The sequence below is a fragment of the Pinus tabuliformis genome, chromosome 5_1, assembly GCF_031772625.1.
Source record: "Pinus tabuliformis cultivar Carrire ecotype Pingquan chromosome 5_1, CPIR1, whole genome shotgun sequence".
NCBI lineage: Eukaryota > Viridiplantae > Streptophyta > Pinopsida > Pinales > Pinaceae > Pinus > Pinus tabuliformis.
Window position 1 is genome coordinate 998,266,997 of NC_142305.1, and position 15,895 is coordinate 998,282,891.

Consider the following 15,895-nt stretch of genomic DNA (forward strand, 5'->3'; position numbering starts at 1 on the left):
GGCCAACAGTCCTTCCCAGTTGGAATTGCGCATTGCGTAATCCTAGTAGCCAGCTGCCTGACTAGATTGCACATTTCACAGATCTGGTAGCCATTCTAGACTTACAGACAACCCAGACTTCCTTTTGCATAGTTCTGGCAACCAGTCATCCAACCTCCCAGTGGAATTTGCGCAATCTTGCTCATCAGTTCCCCAGGTATGTGATGTGTCTTTCCCCAAATTTTCTTTGTTTTCACTAACATATTTGTTGCCGTGCATGCTGCTTTTTTCCACATCTTTCAGATGTTCATCTATCTCAATGGCTTCCAAGATAACAGGATCTCAGGACATTGATGGTATTGTAGCTGGAGCCCAAGTTGAGCAGGTGTCCTCTAGTTTTCCGATATATGAAGATATGAAGATGTATCAATATAAGGACATCAAACTGAAGTGGCAAGAGCTGAATGAAACATTCGCAGGTACATTTGGGGAAGACCTTGAAGACCGTCGGGTGTACATGAACGTTCATAAGTCCGGCTTGTACCGAATTCCATGCAGATACCCCACGTTCCCATGCATGGACATGATTCACTGGATCGTTTTTCACACTCAGCGTGAGACGATGACCTTGAGCAGTGTTGTTGGGACAAAACTTGCAACCTTATGGGCACTATATTACAATGAGATATATCAGATGACTGAGCCCATGACTATCATGACTCCTCCATTCATCTTGCCCGGTAGCAGAGCTCACTCCAAATACATTCTAAAGGATTGGGTAAAGGAGCCAGCTCGCTTCAGGATGACACCCAACCAGATCTACAAGAAAAATATATTGAGGAAGGTGTACCAATACTTGGTCATATTTGCATGTCGACTGAGTGGCCAAACAAGCACTCAGACCTTCCCTCATGGGTGGGTGATCACGATGGACCAACTGGTTAAAGAAGGAAGACCATGCAATTGGCCCGGCATACTAGCTCACTAGCTGAAGGAGCAAGTCACAAAGGCTTGACAGTCACCCGATGGTATGCATGCAAAGATTTATATGTTCGCTTACATTCTAGATGCATTTTGTGCTCGACATGAGTTCCTGGGCTTGGAGTGGGCATGGTCACTGATGGGGATTGTTGTGAACACATATTTTAAGTTGTTTTCCGAATGCAGCTTCAGAGGAGTGATCATGCGGCTGTCTGACCATTTTTTCACCCCATTATACAGGTTGATATGCAAACAGGATCCACTCTCCATGTTAGAGGAAGAAATGAGGGCATTGCTAGGCGTTGCAGATTAGTATGCCTCGCCATCCAACATGTTCATCAGAGTATTCAATGTGGAGAAGTCTCCACATGTTCTACCAAAGTTCGCCTTGGATGTGCTTGCCATGGAGGAAGTAGCGTACAACATCTCGATAGGATTGATAGCTAGACTGCAATGGAAGAAGAATGCACCTTGGGCCGCTCTTCTATTGCAGATCGGGTTATATGAGATCTGGAGTACCAAGCAAGCGGATGTCGAAGCAGAGCAGATGAGGAAGTATCCTTTCGACCTCCGAAGCTTCAACCCGTATGACCCATATTGCATCGGGTCGAGGAGGACTCATGGAGATACTGTTACAATTCCTCCAGACACAATGAACATGTCGAATTTTTCATAAAGCGGTTAGCAAAGCATCATGAAGAAGCACCACGGAGAGCACCAACAATAGCAATAGTAGCAGCGGTAGCAGAGGCAAAAGAGCCAATAATACCTGTATACGACAAAGGGAAGAGGAAGATTGTCAACCGCATGGAGGAAGAGAAAAGATTCAATTTTCAAGCCAATCCACTTGTAGAACAAACAATTATGGCTATTCAGGAAAAGAGGTAGCAGCGCGACAAGCAAATCACACGAAGGCAGAGGTATAGGAAGATAATGGAAGAAACAGAGAAGTAGTTGCATAAGCTAAGGGAGAAACTCTGGAAAGAGCAAGAGCTAGGCCAACAGGAGTGGGAATTGCAACAAAAATAGATTCAACAGGGGACGCATATTGTTCACAAAGACAAGGCAAGGCCCGTACAAGTATTTTATTCATCTGAACAGATGGAATCAGGCAAATAGGGTGAACCATTGTAGGGGCAAGACTTTTCTCATGAGATAGGACATGCGCTTGAGAAGTTGGATGAAGACATGGAGCAGCAGGAGTTGGAATAGGATACCAACCTCATGCCTCACCACGAAGACGTCGACTCACCCGCTTCATGGAATCCTGATGATGATCAAGTCTTGAATGACCAAGGAGGCAGTGAGATCCTTTCTGGTAAATCGAAAGCAAAGATGCACAACATCTCCTTTAACGAATCTCATCATAGAGTTGTGCAGTCTTAGAGAGTACCGACTCCAGAGGAATAAACATACCCTACAAAATTTGAAGAGAAAGTGATCGTGACTGATGTGCAGAAGCATCCAGCTACTTTGGCCGATGCAAATAGAGTATATGTCGAAGCCACTATCTCAAGTGTTCATTTTCTCATTGTTGAGAATGAGTGAATGGTGAAAGAACTACAGGTGGCCAAGCAGGGAGGAGACTTGGTGACAATGTCCTTCGAGCAAAACTGAAGAAGTCAATACTAGATGAAGTATCTTCCTTGGACACATTTATGTGAGCATTGTACTCCAAGTTTGGTACCGTGCATCAAGCAGTCTTTCATCTCCACAGATGGCAAAAACAATGTGCGAGACGAGTAGGCATCTTGAAGAGCATACATACTACTTTTGATAACATGCATGCATGGACGATGAAGTACAAGGGATCCCCACTTCACTTTCCAAAGATGATGAAGGCCAATGCGGTCGAGCTGCAAGCGCTTATCTAGAGTCATATCAAAAATGAGGAATACCGACCACAACTCATCACTAGCATACAGGCTTCCCATGCACGATTATTCAAAAGCATTGAGGTTATAGTGCACCCTCATTCGATCCCATCACTTGGGACTCTCACCCAGGCGAAGACCAAGAAGCAGGTCCAACACAAGCTTGACTCGTACTTCAATGAGTTGATGCACACCGCCACCAATCCAAACTTTCCTATTAGTGTAAACATCATGCACAAGTACGTTGTTGGTCTAGCCACACTGAAGATAATGACGCACATGCTCACAGACGAGTTGGATAGAGGAGCCCGAGCAGTGTATCCAGATTCTATGGCGGCAAGGTTTAGGTTTCAGATGGATGTCACAACAGATCACATGGACACTCTCAAGGACTACCAATCTCGGCTTCAATATGTCATTGTTAATCAGCATGAGGATGTCGAGCAGTTGGACTTCTATGGTTGTCTAAGTCCAAATGATGTCTAATTTGTCTTTTCCAAGCCATTGCTCACATGGGTACATGTGGATTTTAATGTTGAGTCATGTCAAGTGTAATTCAAGTGTCAAGAGTGGATGTAATAGTCATAGAGTAGGTGAAGAGCCATGAGGGTAGTTGAATGGTCACAAAGGGGAATGTCAAGGGTCACCCCACCCTTTGCTATAAATAGTCCCTCATAACTCATTGTATAGGCTTTTGTTCAGCCAAGCTTCTACTAAGACTATCATGAAGAAGGCTTGGATTGTATTATAATGTTACTTGGCTTCTCCACTTCGTGGAGCTAGTACATCTCTTTGGAGGAGCAGGCAGATGTGGTTGCAACATTCCACTATTGGGGCTAGCAGGTTTGCATGGATGTATTATCTGATTGTGACTTACACTTCTTTATATAATAAGAGCTATCACATTTTCATGCATATCTTGTTATTGTAGTTGGACCTCCCTGTTTTCTCTAATGATATATGTTGTTTAAGTTACGTACTTGTGTATGAACTGGTTCACATGCAATTATATGAATCTTGTTGTTAATGTGTTCCATATGTTGTTAATGTGGTCACCATCTATGTCGACTGCTCTGTCAGACATCAGATAGACCTTTCACTTGAACCTTGCCATCACAACCATCGCACTCATCTCGAACTGATATGTGAGTGTTGTACATGTTATCTTACCTTGCATGATGTGACTGCCGCATCCAGTTGGACTGCTCTGCCGGAAGTTGTGCATGTCCTTTGTGTTGTGTGTTCCTAGTTGAGTTGGGACTAATCCCTTTCAACCTGGAAATCACCTTCACCTCCTTCCCCCTTCGAAGTGTTGGAACCTCTCATACACCTTCCTTGAATCACTGCATCCGTGACACCCTTGCTGCTGACAGAGTTATTCTACTTGCCTCTGTGTGACATCATGGTCAAGGCATTACCTTACGACCCACTACTAGGACTCCTACACCAAATGGTTTGAGGTCTAAATGGGACTTCTTACTAGGGACATCCCCTTGACATGTTGGCGGGTCCAACACTGTCAACATTTCTGGCGCTAGAAGGAGGGCTTGATGACAAGAAGTGTCCTGTCATCTAGTTTTGAAATTTTTCATATATTTCATGGAGTCTTGTATTCTTCTTCCCTTGAGGTGTTTTTTGAATCATGAAGATGTCTCCATATTGGGGAAGATTTTTTATCTCTTGTCCACTCACACGTATGATAGTGAAGGCGGAGTGGCCTGGCCTGGGAACTTACATAACTTTCTTTCCATGATTCATGAGGAAGATGATTTTTCTGACAAACATGCTGGTTTGATGCTTGCATACACACTTCGCGAATCTCCATTTTGTTGGGTGCTCAGCCTATCGGCTGAAACCGTGCACTGATTTGAGCACTTTTGTGATATTATTAAAGACACGTTATATCATTTTGTTCTAGACCATATTGATCGGAAACTATTATGTCAATGGAGGGCTCTACATGAATCCGTTATTGATTTTTGGTAGCACTTCCTTCACTTGTAGTTTCAAGCTCCAAGGAGATAGATGAAGTTTTCTTATCTTTAGGACCACTTCTAGTATTGCCTTAAGAAATCTGCCCGTCACTAGAGGAAGCTTGATATCAAGCCTCACTCAACGTTCTTCATTGATGGAACTATGCAATCTCTTGTGGTAGCAGGCACTATCTCAACCGATTTTTTGCCTCCCTCTCATTCAATAGCTCCACCACTACTCACTAATGTTGAGGATCATGCTCACGCACCTGTTCATATTTCACACTCACCCAACATCACTCCACTCAATTTTCATGCAGATGTGGTTGTGAGTCTTTTGAGTTCTCATATGCATTATTTTCCTTGACCTCCATATTTGCACTCAGGTGTTCCTCCGGATGATGCTATCTTGTGTTCATCCATTCTAGACTCTTCACTTGTTGTGAATGAGGAACACCCCACTGATAGAGTTGGTGTTGCACAACCAACATGCGTTGTCATTCATGAAGAGTATTAGTGGGAGCTTCAACATCAACATTTGGCGAAGGATTACTCCCTTCGGTTCGATCCCCCTCCGTTCTTTCCTAACCTCTTTGGTGAACCTGCCATCCATGATTTTTCATGTGTATTTTCATCCACAGTTGCACCTATTGTTGATCACTTGCAGGACTCACCGAATGTTAGTCCATCATTTGACAATGGAGGGGATGAGTTATTCATTGAATATCCACTTGATCCTTCATCTGTCTTTTCCAAAAGAAGAGAGGATAAGTTCGTTCACTTTTCATCTACCCCTCTTTTTGATTCATTTGATCATGAGGATGCCGAAGAATTCATTGATTTTTCTGATCGTGGCGGTCGTGATCCATTTGCTTCCAATTTTGATCACGATCATGAATCTATCGTAGTTGATCTTTCGAAGCCACTAGTGTATGATGGTCTACGTGATGATGAAGTTGAGACACCCAAGACTGTCGAGGCACTTTAGCGGAGTTGATGGTTATGTGAGGCCCTCATTCTCTTGGGGTTAGTCTCACTTCTGATCATGAAACTGTTCAATCACCTAACGCTCCTCATCACTCATCTATATGCATTGAATATCCATCTCACTCACACATTACACTTCCTCCACTTGAATTGTATGATCCCATTTCTCGTTCATTGGAGGAGTCTTACGTTGCAAGCACTCGTTTGCCGCACAAAATATATGTGTTTCTTTCATTTACTTACATGTCATAGTCAAGAGTGTGTTTATGCTTCAAAGTTATGCGTAGTGTCACACAACACCATGAGAAGTCAACAGACTATCCGTCATGAACTTTCACTCACTTATGTCACGTGGGCACTTTGAAATATGAAGTGTGGTTGTCTTCATTGTTATATCTTTCTTGCTTGCTGGTTTTCACCAGTGGGTTGTTCGTGGACCAAGCCTTCACGAACATGGATCTACCAATGTGCCAGTGGCTGCATTGGAAGTATCACTTCATGTGATCATGCCCATGCACCGTTAGTGTAGGAGTAGGAGTAGTGTTTTCTTTCAGTTGTTTGCTTGCATGCTTGTTTGCATATATGCTTTGTTTGCGTGTTTGTTTGCTTACTTGTTTACTTACATTCTTTTCTTTCATGTTAGCTTTTGCTTCTTCTTTGCTTTGATGTTTGTTGGTTTGTTTGTTTCCTTCGTAGGCTAGCCTTGCATGAAACCATGTATGACTCTTGAAGCGAGTTGGGTACAGTACAAGAGGACTTGTACAACTATCACTACTTCATTATCTATCATCTTGCTTCTGTATGATGAGCTTGTTACTCTTAGTCCATAATACATCAAAGGAAAATACGTACTATGTGAAGTGAACCTTGGTGTAAACGCAACACTTGCGCGCTAACTAGTGTTACCTTTTCTAGTCTATTTTTTGGGTTAACCCTTGTCAGCTCAATCAAGTAGAGTAAGGCGAGGGGGAAAACCTTAACAAGCATGACAGAGACATAATAAACTACTTATCTGCTGGAACAACCCCCTCTACTATCAATAAGTTGGGATCCCTCTTCCACCTCTCAAATCAATAAGTACTATGCACTGTGAAAATGAAAAATGAAAAGTAAAAAAAAAAAATCAAAATGAAAAATAAATAAGGCGAAAGAAGAGAAAGGCTTCTTCCGTAGGGAGGTGATGCAAGTAACTTCGTCGGGGTACTGACGAGGCTCATTAGCAACAGAGCCATGCTTGTGTTCCTATGTGACTCCACCCGGGTACTATCAAGGCCTGCTGGCAATGGAGCAACACCAGAGATGAAACTAAGACTCTGACAACTATACTGCATGTGCACCTATATACCCCTCAACCCCAATCGAAACAACGATGTTTCCTTGGCTTGGAATGTGTGTCAATTGACAAAGGTCTTAGAAGATGCTACATATTACAATCAAGTTAGTGTGAAACCAAGTTGAGTTGAGAACTAAACAATACTTCCAGAGGTGTTAGACTTTCTTTTCATGAACAAGATCTATGTAGAGAGTTGGAGTTCTACCAGTGTGTCACGAAGTGTTGTAGTGGCTACAACCACCCTCCAAATTTTTTCCTTAGCCTATTTTGGAGCCTCCCTAACAAACTTATGCAAAACTTTCTCTTGCTTCATCATGTACTAAATATTTATTGTTTTCATCACACAAAGGTAGCCAGTCGATCACAGTTGGTCCATTCCCCTCACAAGTTGCTTACCTGGACTTGGTCCAGCTGCAAGCTAAGTAGCTTCCCCTTGAAAATTGTGCAATTCTATAGGGCTACCAACTTTCCCTCCAGGAATTGTGCAATCCTCTTTGACAACCTACTGGGCTCCAGGATTATGCAATCTTGCCAGCCAACCCTCCCAGTAGGGTTTGCGCAAATTTTCCCAGCAGCAGGCTGTTCAGCCCAGTACTTTGGAAAATCTGGGCAGCAGTCAGCTGATCAACCCAAAAATTGTGCAAACCTTCCATGCAATCAGCCCAGTTCCCAACTAGGAATGCACATTTTTCTCAAGTAGTTGAGCACTTGCATGCATGGACAGTCCAGTTGACCAGTTCCACCCGGGACCGGGGAAACTTGACTTGCATGCATGCATGACTTGATCTTCCCAGAATAGGAAGAGACAACATGCAAAAGGCATCCCATGATTTAGGGAGCTATTTTTAGCAACTAGGGGTTACATGAAAAGTTTTTTTATAAGTTCCCCCCCAAGTATCACTCTTTCCTAGATTTGTGGCATGCACGTCATGAGGCAAAAATTATTTATTTGACGCATCAAATCTCATTCATTCACATTGATATTAGAGATTTGACATCCCACAACACATCCAGGAATCTTCGACACATCCGGCTCAACTATTCATGGGTAAGTGGCCTCAAGATGTCTTTTTCAACATTTCTGTTGCTTTTTGTTTATTCTCTTGTGTGAGTGTTGTTTTCTTGATTTATTTCAAGGCCTGCTATCACGTACATATATTCTAGATTTTTCTAGCTTTGTTTTAGTTTTCGTTGCTATCTCACTATTGTCACATGTGTGAAACTATTTTGCACAGACGTTCGCCTAACCAGCAAACTGCCTCACCCACATGCATGTTGATCTGTCTGGTGAGTCTTTCATTCTTGTTTTGCATGCAATGTTAATCACTTCTACTATCACTTAGTGTCTCCATGAATTTCATTATCTTACTTGCTTTTAATTGCACGTCAGTGAGTCGGGCCAACCTTGGCCCGGGCTCTGCCTGCACCAAGGTTGCATTGCGAAATATGTGGAAGGAAGGCTTAGCTTTCTCTCCATATCTATTCATTCTTGACCAACACTCGCCTCCAAGAATTGTTTTCACATTTCTAGAGGACAATGGCTACTTGGCCCAAAAATTTGCGCAAATGTGTCATTAGGCCAGCAGTCCTTCCAAGCTAGAATTGCACATTGTGCAATCCCAACAGCCAAATGCCTGATTGGATTGTGCATTTCATAGATCCAGTAGCCAGTCCAACCTCCCAGATAGCCCAGACTTCCTTTTTCACATTTCTATCTTCCAGTCACCCAGCCTCCCAGTGAAATTTGTGTAATCTTGCTCATCAATTCCCCAGGTATGTGTTGTGTCCTTCCCTTATTTGCTTTGTTTTTACTGACATATTTCTTTCCATGCATGCTTCTTGTTTCCAGATCTTTCAGGTGTTCATCTGTCTCAATGGATTCCTAGGGAACAGGATCTGAGGACACTGATGGTATTGTTGTTGGAGCAGCAGTTGAGCAGGTGTCCTCTAGTTTGTCAATCTACGAAGATATGAAGTTGTATCTAGATAAGGACATCAAACTGAAGTGGAAAGAGGTGAAAGAAACACTTGTAGGTACTTTTGGGGAAGACCTTGAAGACCTTCAGGTGTATGTGAACACTCATAAGTCTTTCTTGTATCAAATTGCAGGTAGATAGCCTGGTTCCCATTTGTGGACATGATTCACTATACCATGTCTCACATTGAGCCCAACACGATGACCTTGATAAGTGTCAGTTGGATGAAGCTTGCAAACTTCTAGGAACGAGATTACGATGAGATGTATCATATGCCTAAGCCCATGACTGTCATGACTCCTCCATTTAGCTTTCCCAATAGTAGAGCTCACTCCAGAGACATTCTAAAGGATTTCATAAAGGAGCCAGCTCACTTCAGGATGACACCCAACCAGATCTACAAGACAAGATATTGAGGAAGGCATACCAATACTTGGTCATATTTGCATATCGACTGAGTGGCCAAGCAAGCATTGAGACCTTCCCTCAAAGTTGGGTGATCACGCTGGACCAACTGGCTAAAGAAGGAAGACCATGCAACTGGTCTGGCATACTATCTCACCAGCTGAAGGAGCAAGTCATGAAGGCTTGATAGTCACCCAATGATATGCATGCAAAGATTTATATGTCTGCTTACATTCTAGATGGAGTCTGTTCTTGACATGAGTTCGCAGGCTTAGATTGGGCATGGTCACCAGCAAAGACTGTTGTGAACACTTATTTCAAGTTTTTGTCCGAATGCAGCTTCAAAGGAGTGATCATGCAGCTGTCTGATGATTTTTTCACCCTAGTATATAGGTTGATATTCGAACAAGATCCACCCTACATGTTATAAGAAGAGATGAAGGCATTTCTAGGCATTGCAAATTGGTATGCCTCACCGTCTGGCATGTTCATCCAAGTGTTCAGTGTGGATAATAGTTGGCATCAGGGTGAACCATTGCAGGGGCAAGAATTTGCTCATGAGATAGAACAAGTGCTTGAATAGTTGGATGCATACATGGAGTAGCAGGAGTTGGAACAGGATATCAACCTCATGCCTTAGCACAAAGAGGTTGACTCACCCGCTCCATTGCATGCCGATGATGGGCAAGTATTGAATGACCAAGGAGGCACTGATATCCTTTGTGGTCAACCGGAAGTAGAGATGTACAACATCTCCTTTGACGAATCTCATCACAAATTTGTGCAGTCTCAGAGAGTACCGACTCGAGAGGACCAAACATCCCCTCTTCAATTTGAAGAGAAAGTGATCGTGACTGATGTGCACAAGCATCCAGTTACTTTGGCCAATGTAACTAGAGTGTATACCGAAGTCACTAGCTCAAGTGTTCATTTTCTCATAGCTGAGAATGGGTGAATGGTTAAAGAACTACTTGTGGCCAAGCACGGAGGAGACTTGGTGACAATGTCCACCCGAGCTGAACTGAAGAAGGAAATGCTGGATGAAGTATTGTCCTTAGACATAGTTATGCGAGCATTGTACTCCAAGTTTGGTACCGTGCATCAAGCAGTCATTCATCTCCACAGATGGCAACAGTGATGTGCAAGCATCTTGAAGAACATACATCCTGTTGTTGATAACATTCAAGCATGGATGATGAAGTACAATGGATCTCCGCTTCACTTGCCAAAGATGATGAAGGCCAATGTGGTCGAGTTGTAATCACGTATCCAGAGTTAGATCCGGAACTATGAAGACCTACCATAACTCATCACTAGCATACAGGCTTCCCATGCATGAGTATTCAAAAGCATGGAGTTTATAGTGCATAGTCATGCGATCCCATCACTTGGGACTCTCACCCAAGCGAAGACCAAGAAGCAGGTCCAACACAAGCTTGACTTGTACTTCAACGAGTTGATGCACACTACCACCAACCCAAACTTGCCTATCAATGTAGACATCAAGCACAAGTACGTTGCCGGTCCAACCACACTCAAGAAAATGATGCACATGCTCATAGATGAGTTGGACAGAGGAGTGCGAGAAGAGTACCCAAATTCTATGGAGGCAAGGTTTAGGTTTCAGACAGATATCACAGAAGACCACACAGACACTCTCAAGGACTACCAATCTTGGCATCAATATTTCAATGTTGATCAACATGAGGATGTCGAGCAGTTGGACTTCCATGGTTGTCTAAGTCTGAATGATGTCTAGTTTCGCTTGTCCAAGCCATTGTTCATATGGGTACATGTGAATTGTAATGTTGAGTCATGTCAAGTGTAAGTCAAGTGTCAAGAGTGGATGTAACAGTTATAGAGTAGGTGAAGAGTCATGAGGGTATTTGAATGGTCACAAAGGGGAATGTCAAGGGTCACACCACCCTTTGCTATAAGTATTCCCTCATAACTCATTGTATAGGCTTTTGGTCATCCAAGCTTCTACTAAGACTATCTTGAAGAAGGCTTTGATAGTATTGTAACACACCTTGGCTTCTCCATTGCACGAGGCTAGTACATCACTTTGTAGGAGCAGGCGGATGTGGTTGTAGCATTCCACTGTTGGGGATAGTAGGTTTACACGGAGGTATTGTATGATTGTGACTTACACTACTTTATATAACAAGAGCCAACACATTTTCATGCATATGTTGTGATTGTAGTTGGACTGCTCTAGTTTCTTTAATGATATATGTTGTTTAACTTATGTACTTTTGTATGAACTCATTCACGTGGAATTATATGAATCTTATTGTTAATGTGTTGCATATGTTGTTAATTTTGTCACCATCTGTGTCAACTTTTCTTCCAGACATCAGGCAGACCTTTCACTTGAGCCTTGCCATCACAACCATCGCACTCATCTTGGATAGATCTGTGAGTGTTGTATGTGTTATATTACCTTTTATGATGTGACTACCGCATCCGAGTGGACTGCTCCACCAAAAGCTTCGCATGTCCTTTGTGTTGTGTGTTCCTAGTCGAGTTGGGACTGATCCCTTTCAACCTGGAACTCACTTTCACCTCCTTCCCCCTTCGAAGTGTTCGAACCTCTCATACACCTTCCTTGACTCACTACATCAGTCACACCCTTGATACTAACAGAGTTATTCTACTTGCCTCTGTGCGACTTCGTGGTCAAGGCATTACCTTATGACCCACTACTGGGACTCCTAAACCAAACGGCCTGAGGTCTAATTGGGAATTTTTACCAGGGAGATCCCCTTAACATGTTGGCGGGTCTACCATCGTGAACATACCCTTAATTAGCAAAAATTTCCATGATTTTCTCTCAAAAACATGCAATCAATGCACATTAGATGACTAGACATAACATCTTACTTTTCCTCATCTCATTAAAAAAATTATAATTAAAATATGTAAGGAATTATGAGAAGAGTTGATTTTAGTAAGCTTGGAGGTGTATTAAGGTCCATCGTCATCCCCCTAATGAAAGTGATGCTCATCCTTTGAGCAACTTAATCTATATCCATGTCCTTCGTTGCTCTAGTGGCCTCCCTAACATCCCATGCTTTTTTTGTAGTATCTTCTTCCTGTGAAAAAAATCCAACCTTCCTGTCAATATCTTCCCACTACTTTCTTTCTTCTTCTTCTTTCCTTCCTTCTAGTATTCCTAAAAGCAGTGGTGGATTGAGTCTCAAGCCAATCCAATTGCCTTTGAGTCTTTGTAGAGCTTGCTTGTACATGGGTGTTCTTTTTAGTGCCTCTCTCATTCTTTGAGGAGAATGGTATTGTCTGATTTTCAGGATATAAGGAAAGGTGTTCCATCTCCTTTGGAAAGTTTGCATGATGTAATCTCCTAGAAACATGAACATATCTTAAAATTGTGTGACTTCCTGTTCTTGGGCAGTAAGGTACTTAGGTGCAAGCTTAAGATCATTTGCAATCAAGTTGTGGGTGCTGATGATAGCCATTAGATTAGATTGATCAGATCTTATCAAAATGGGTTCTGTCTCTTCTCTTTGGAGTACCTTTTTCATCTTTGTAGCTCTTGCCTCCTCATGATTCATCCATGATGTTAAGGCCATCAATTTCAAGTCTCCTAGTTTTGAATTTGGGTCCCACACATGCAAATCTGTCAAGGCCAAGTTGTGTAGATAAAACTGTTGGGCCTTAGTTTTGGTCTTATTTTTGCTCAAAGAAACTTACTTATCCATCTATTTTCCATCCATTTTACCTTAATTTATCCCATTTTGATGTATATTTGATATCCATTTAGGTATTTAATTTTAATTTTTCAATTTCTAAAGTTTTTATGAAAATTTGGTTTTTAGTGCAAAATTGGCAGATTCAGAAATTCCCGTAATAGCTCTATGGTTGATATGGTTGCAGGAAACTTGGGCACGAATGGAATTCATGGATGGAAAACTTGGGAACTAGGACTAAGCCAGCAATGCTTAGTTCAAACAGAACAAGCTTTATTAGGCCCATTTGGTGCTAGTCAACCATGACTAGTCATGCAGGAATCCCATAGAAATAGGGCAGTTTTGAGATTTCATAGGAATGGTCATCTTTCTTGGGATGGGGATAATGAATTCGACTTGGATAGGTGGATGAGAGTAGATGGGTTTGTTTGAGTGAATATAGATTAGTTTGTTCATGAGACTTCTTATTTAAAGCCAAAACTTTGATGGCTTATGTATTGATTTTGTAATATACTTTTATGCTGTGACATCTTTGGATTGAGAAGTTAATTTGAAGACTTGTGTTATTATTATTTTGCTTTGCAATGCTATGGATGTGTGACTGATCTAAGCTTCTGATATCACCTCTCAAAGTGTGCAAGGCAAGGGTGGAGGGCCCCCACTCCAAGCTAAGTACACTTCCTTGTTAACTAGTTTTATTTCCTTGTAATCTGATTGATTGTAGCACTAGTTTTTCAAAGCTTTATTTCAGTTTGCTTTATGGTTCATGCATAGTGATTGATTCCAGTTGTTAATAGCTTATTCATCACTTTATTGAGTTGGAAAAACAGGTGTTCAAGTTGGGCATCCCTTCTGCTAAAATGAAGAATCAAAACTAGTTTCTTTTGTTTGCATGCAAGTAGTTTTATTTCCATTAAGATTTAGATATTGAGATGAATGCATTATGATGGAATATCTTATGTGTCTCTTAAGTTAAGATCTTCTTTCATTAATAATTTATCCATCTTGAGCTTTTGGTTTCATTCTCTGATTCATTAAGTGATAATTGAGGTGAAGGTGGACTTCTTGAGGTCAAGAACCCTTTCAATATTTTTCTCCTTTTAAACTGATTGAATTAGAGTTATAATATGTACTACTTTTAGCTTTTGAATAACTTATTTTTCAAGGTTTGGTTATATCTGATCTTCACATATAGTGAACTTGCCTCCAAGCATAAACAACCTGGATTGATAAGAAATAATTGTGTTAATTTAGGACCATAAATTAGCTCAACATTTTGGCGCCACTGCCTGGGAGGCAAATATCGGCATAGTCAATAGAAAGATAAAATTCAAAACCACAAAAACATTAGTTACATTCCATTTAAGTTATGTTTCTTTATGCCTAGATATAGAGATCCTCAAGGTAGATTTATTAAAAACCCCCCAAAAGTAGAAATAGGATCATCACACACTCCAGTCACTGGTAATCCAACAATTGAGGAGTTGGTAGACAAGCAAAGAACTCGCCAAAGATTAACCTTAATTGAAAGGAAAACTTTGTTAGCTTGGGAAGCAAAAGAAAAACAATTCTCCACTTCCGGAAAACAAAAAGAAAAAGGAAAACAACTTGTTTTTCCATCCATCAATCCTCCTATCTTCCAACAATTTGAAATTCCACTTGAAATTGAAATAAATCAAACAATGGCAGAAGAGGGACATGGATCTGTTATTCTCACTCCTGAACAACAAAGGGCTGAATATGAAAGACAACAGAGAGAATGGAGAAGGAAGAGAGAGGAAGAGGCAAAACAAGAAAATGATAGGAAGCTAGAAAACGACCAGAAAAGACAAGAAGATGGACTTGACCAAGAAACTACTTTTGGTTTTCCGATAGTAGATACAAGTGCAATATTGGGAGAAGAAGTAAAAATGAAAAATATTCCACCTTCTGTATTGCCAAACTTCTATGGAATGTCTACAGAAGATCCTGATGCATTTATGTTTGAATTTGATATCTTATGTAGAACATACGAATATACTGATGACATTCATAAACTTCGTCTTTTCCCTGCAACATTAAAAGTAGCAGCCTTAAAATGGTTTATGGGTTTAGGAGAACAAACAATAGCCTCTTGGGATGATATGTGAACCGTCTTCCTTAAGAAATATCAAGCTTATTGTAGATCTAGAGATTCAAAGGAAGATGTTTTTAGAATGACACAACAAGAAGATGAAAGTTTAGAGGAATATTTGGAAAGGTTCGCATATAATCTTCAGAAGTCTAAACAACATTCTCTAACTCAAGAAACTATTCGCACAATCTTTCTCAAAGGTGTAAGGGATGAATACCTTAACATTTTGAATGTGATGGGTAAAGGAGATATTTCAAACCTTCCATTCGATGAAATTGTCGAGTTATGTCAGAAATATTCTAGAGGAAGATCAAAAACCGAAATAAGGGAAGTGAGTTCCAAAGTAGGAAAGTCAGCTACAGGAGGGATAACAAGAGCTGAAATAGGAAGTCTATTGGAAAATTTCAAAACAGATCTCTTGAGTACATTAGGGACACAAGTGGATGTGCTAAAGGCAAACAAGAAGAAAGAAGAACAAGAATAAGCTTTAGCAATCTTTTGTTCCAAATGTAAAAAGAAACATCCTTTGAGAGAATATCCTTGGGATAGTATTCAGGTTTGTGGTCT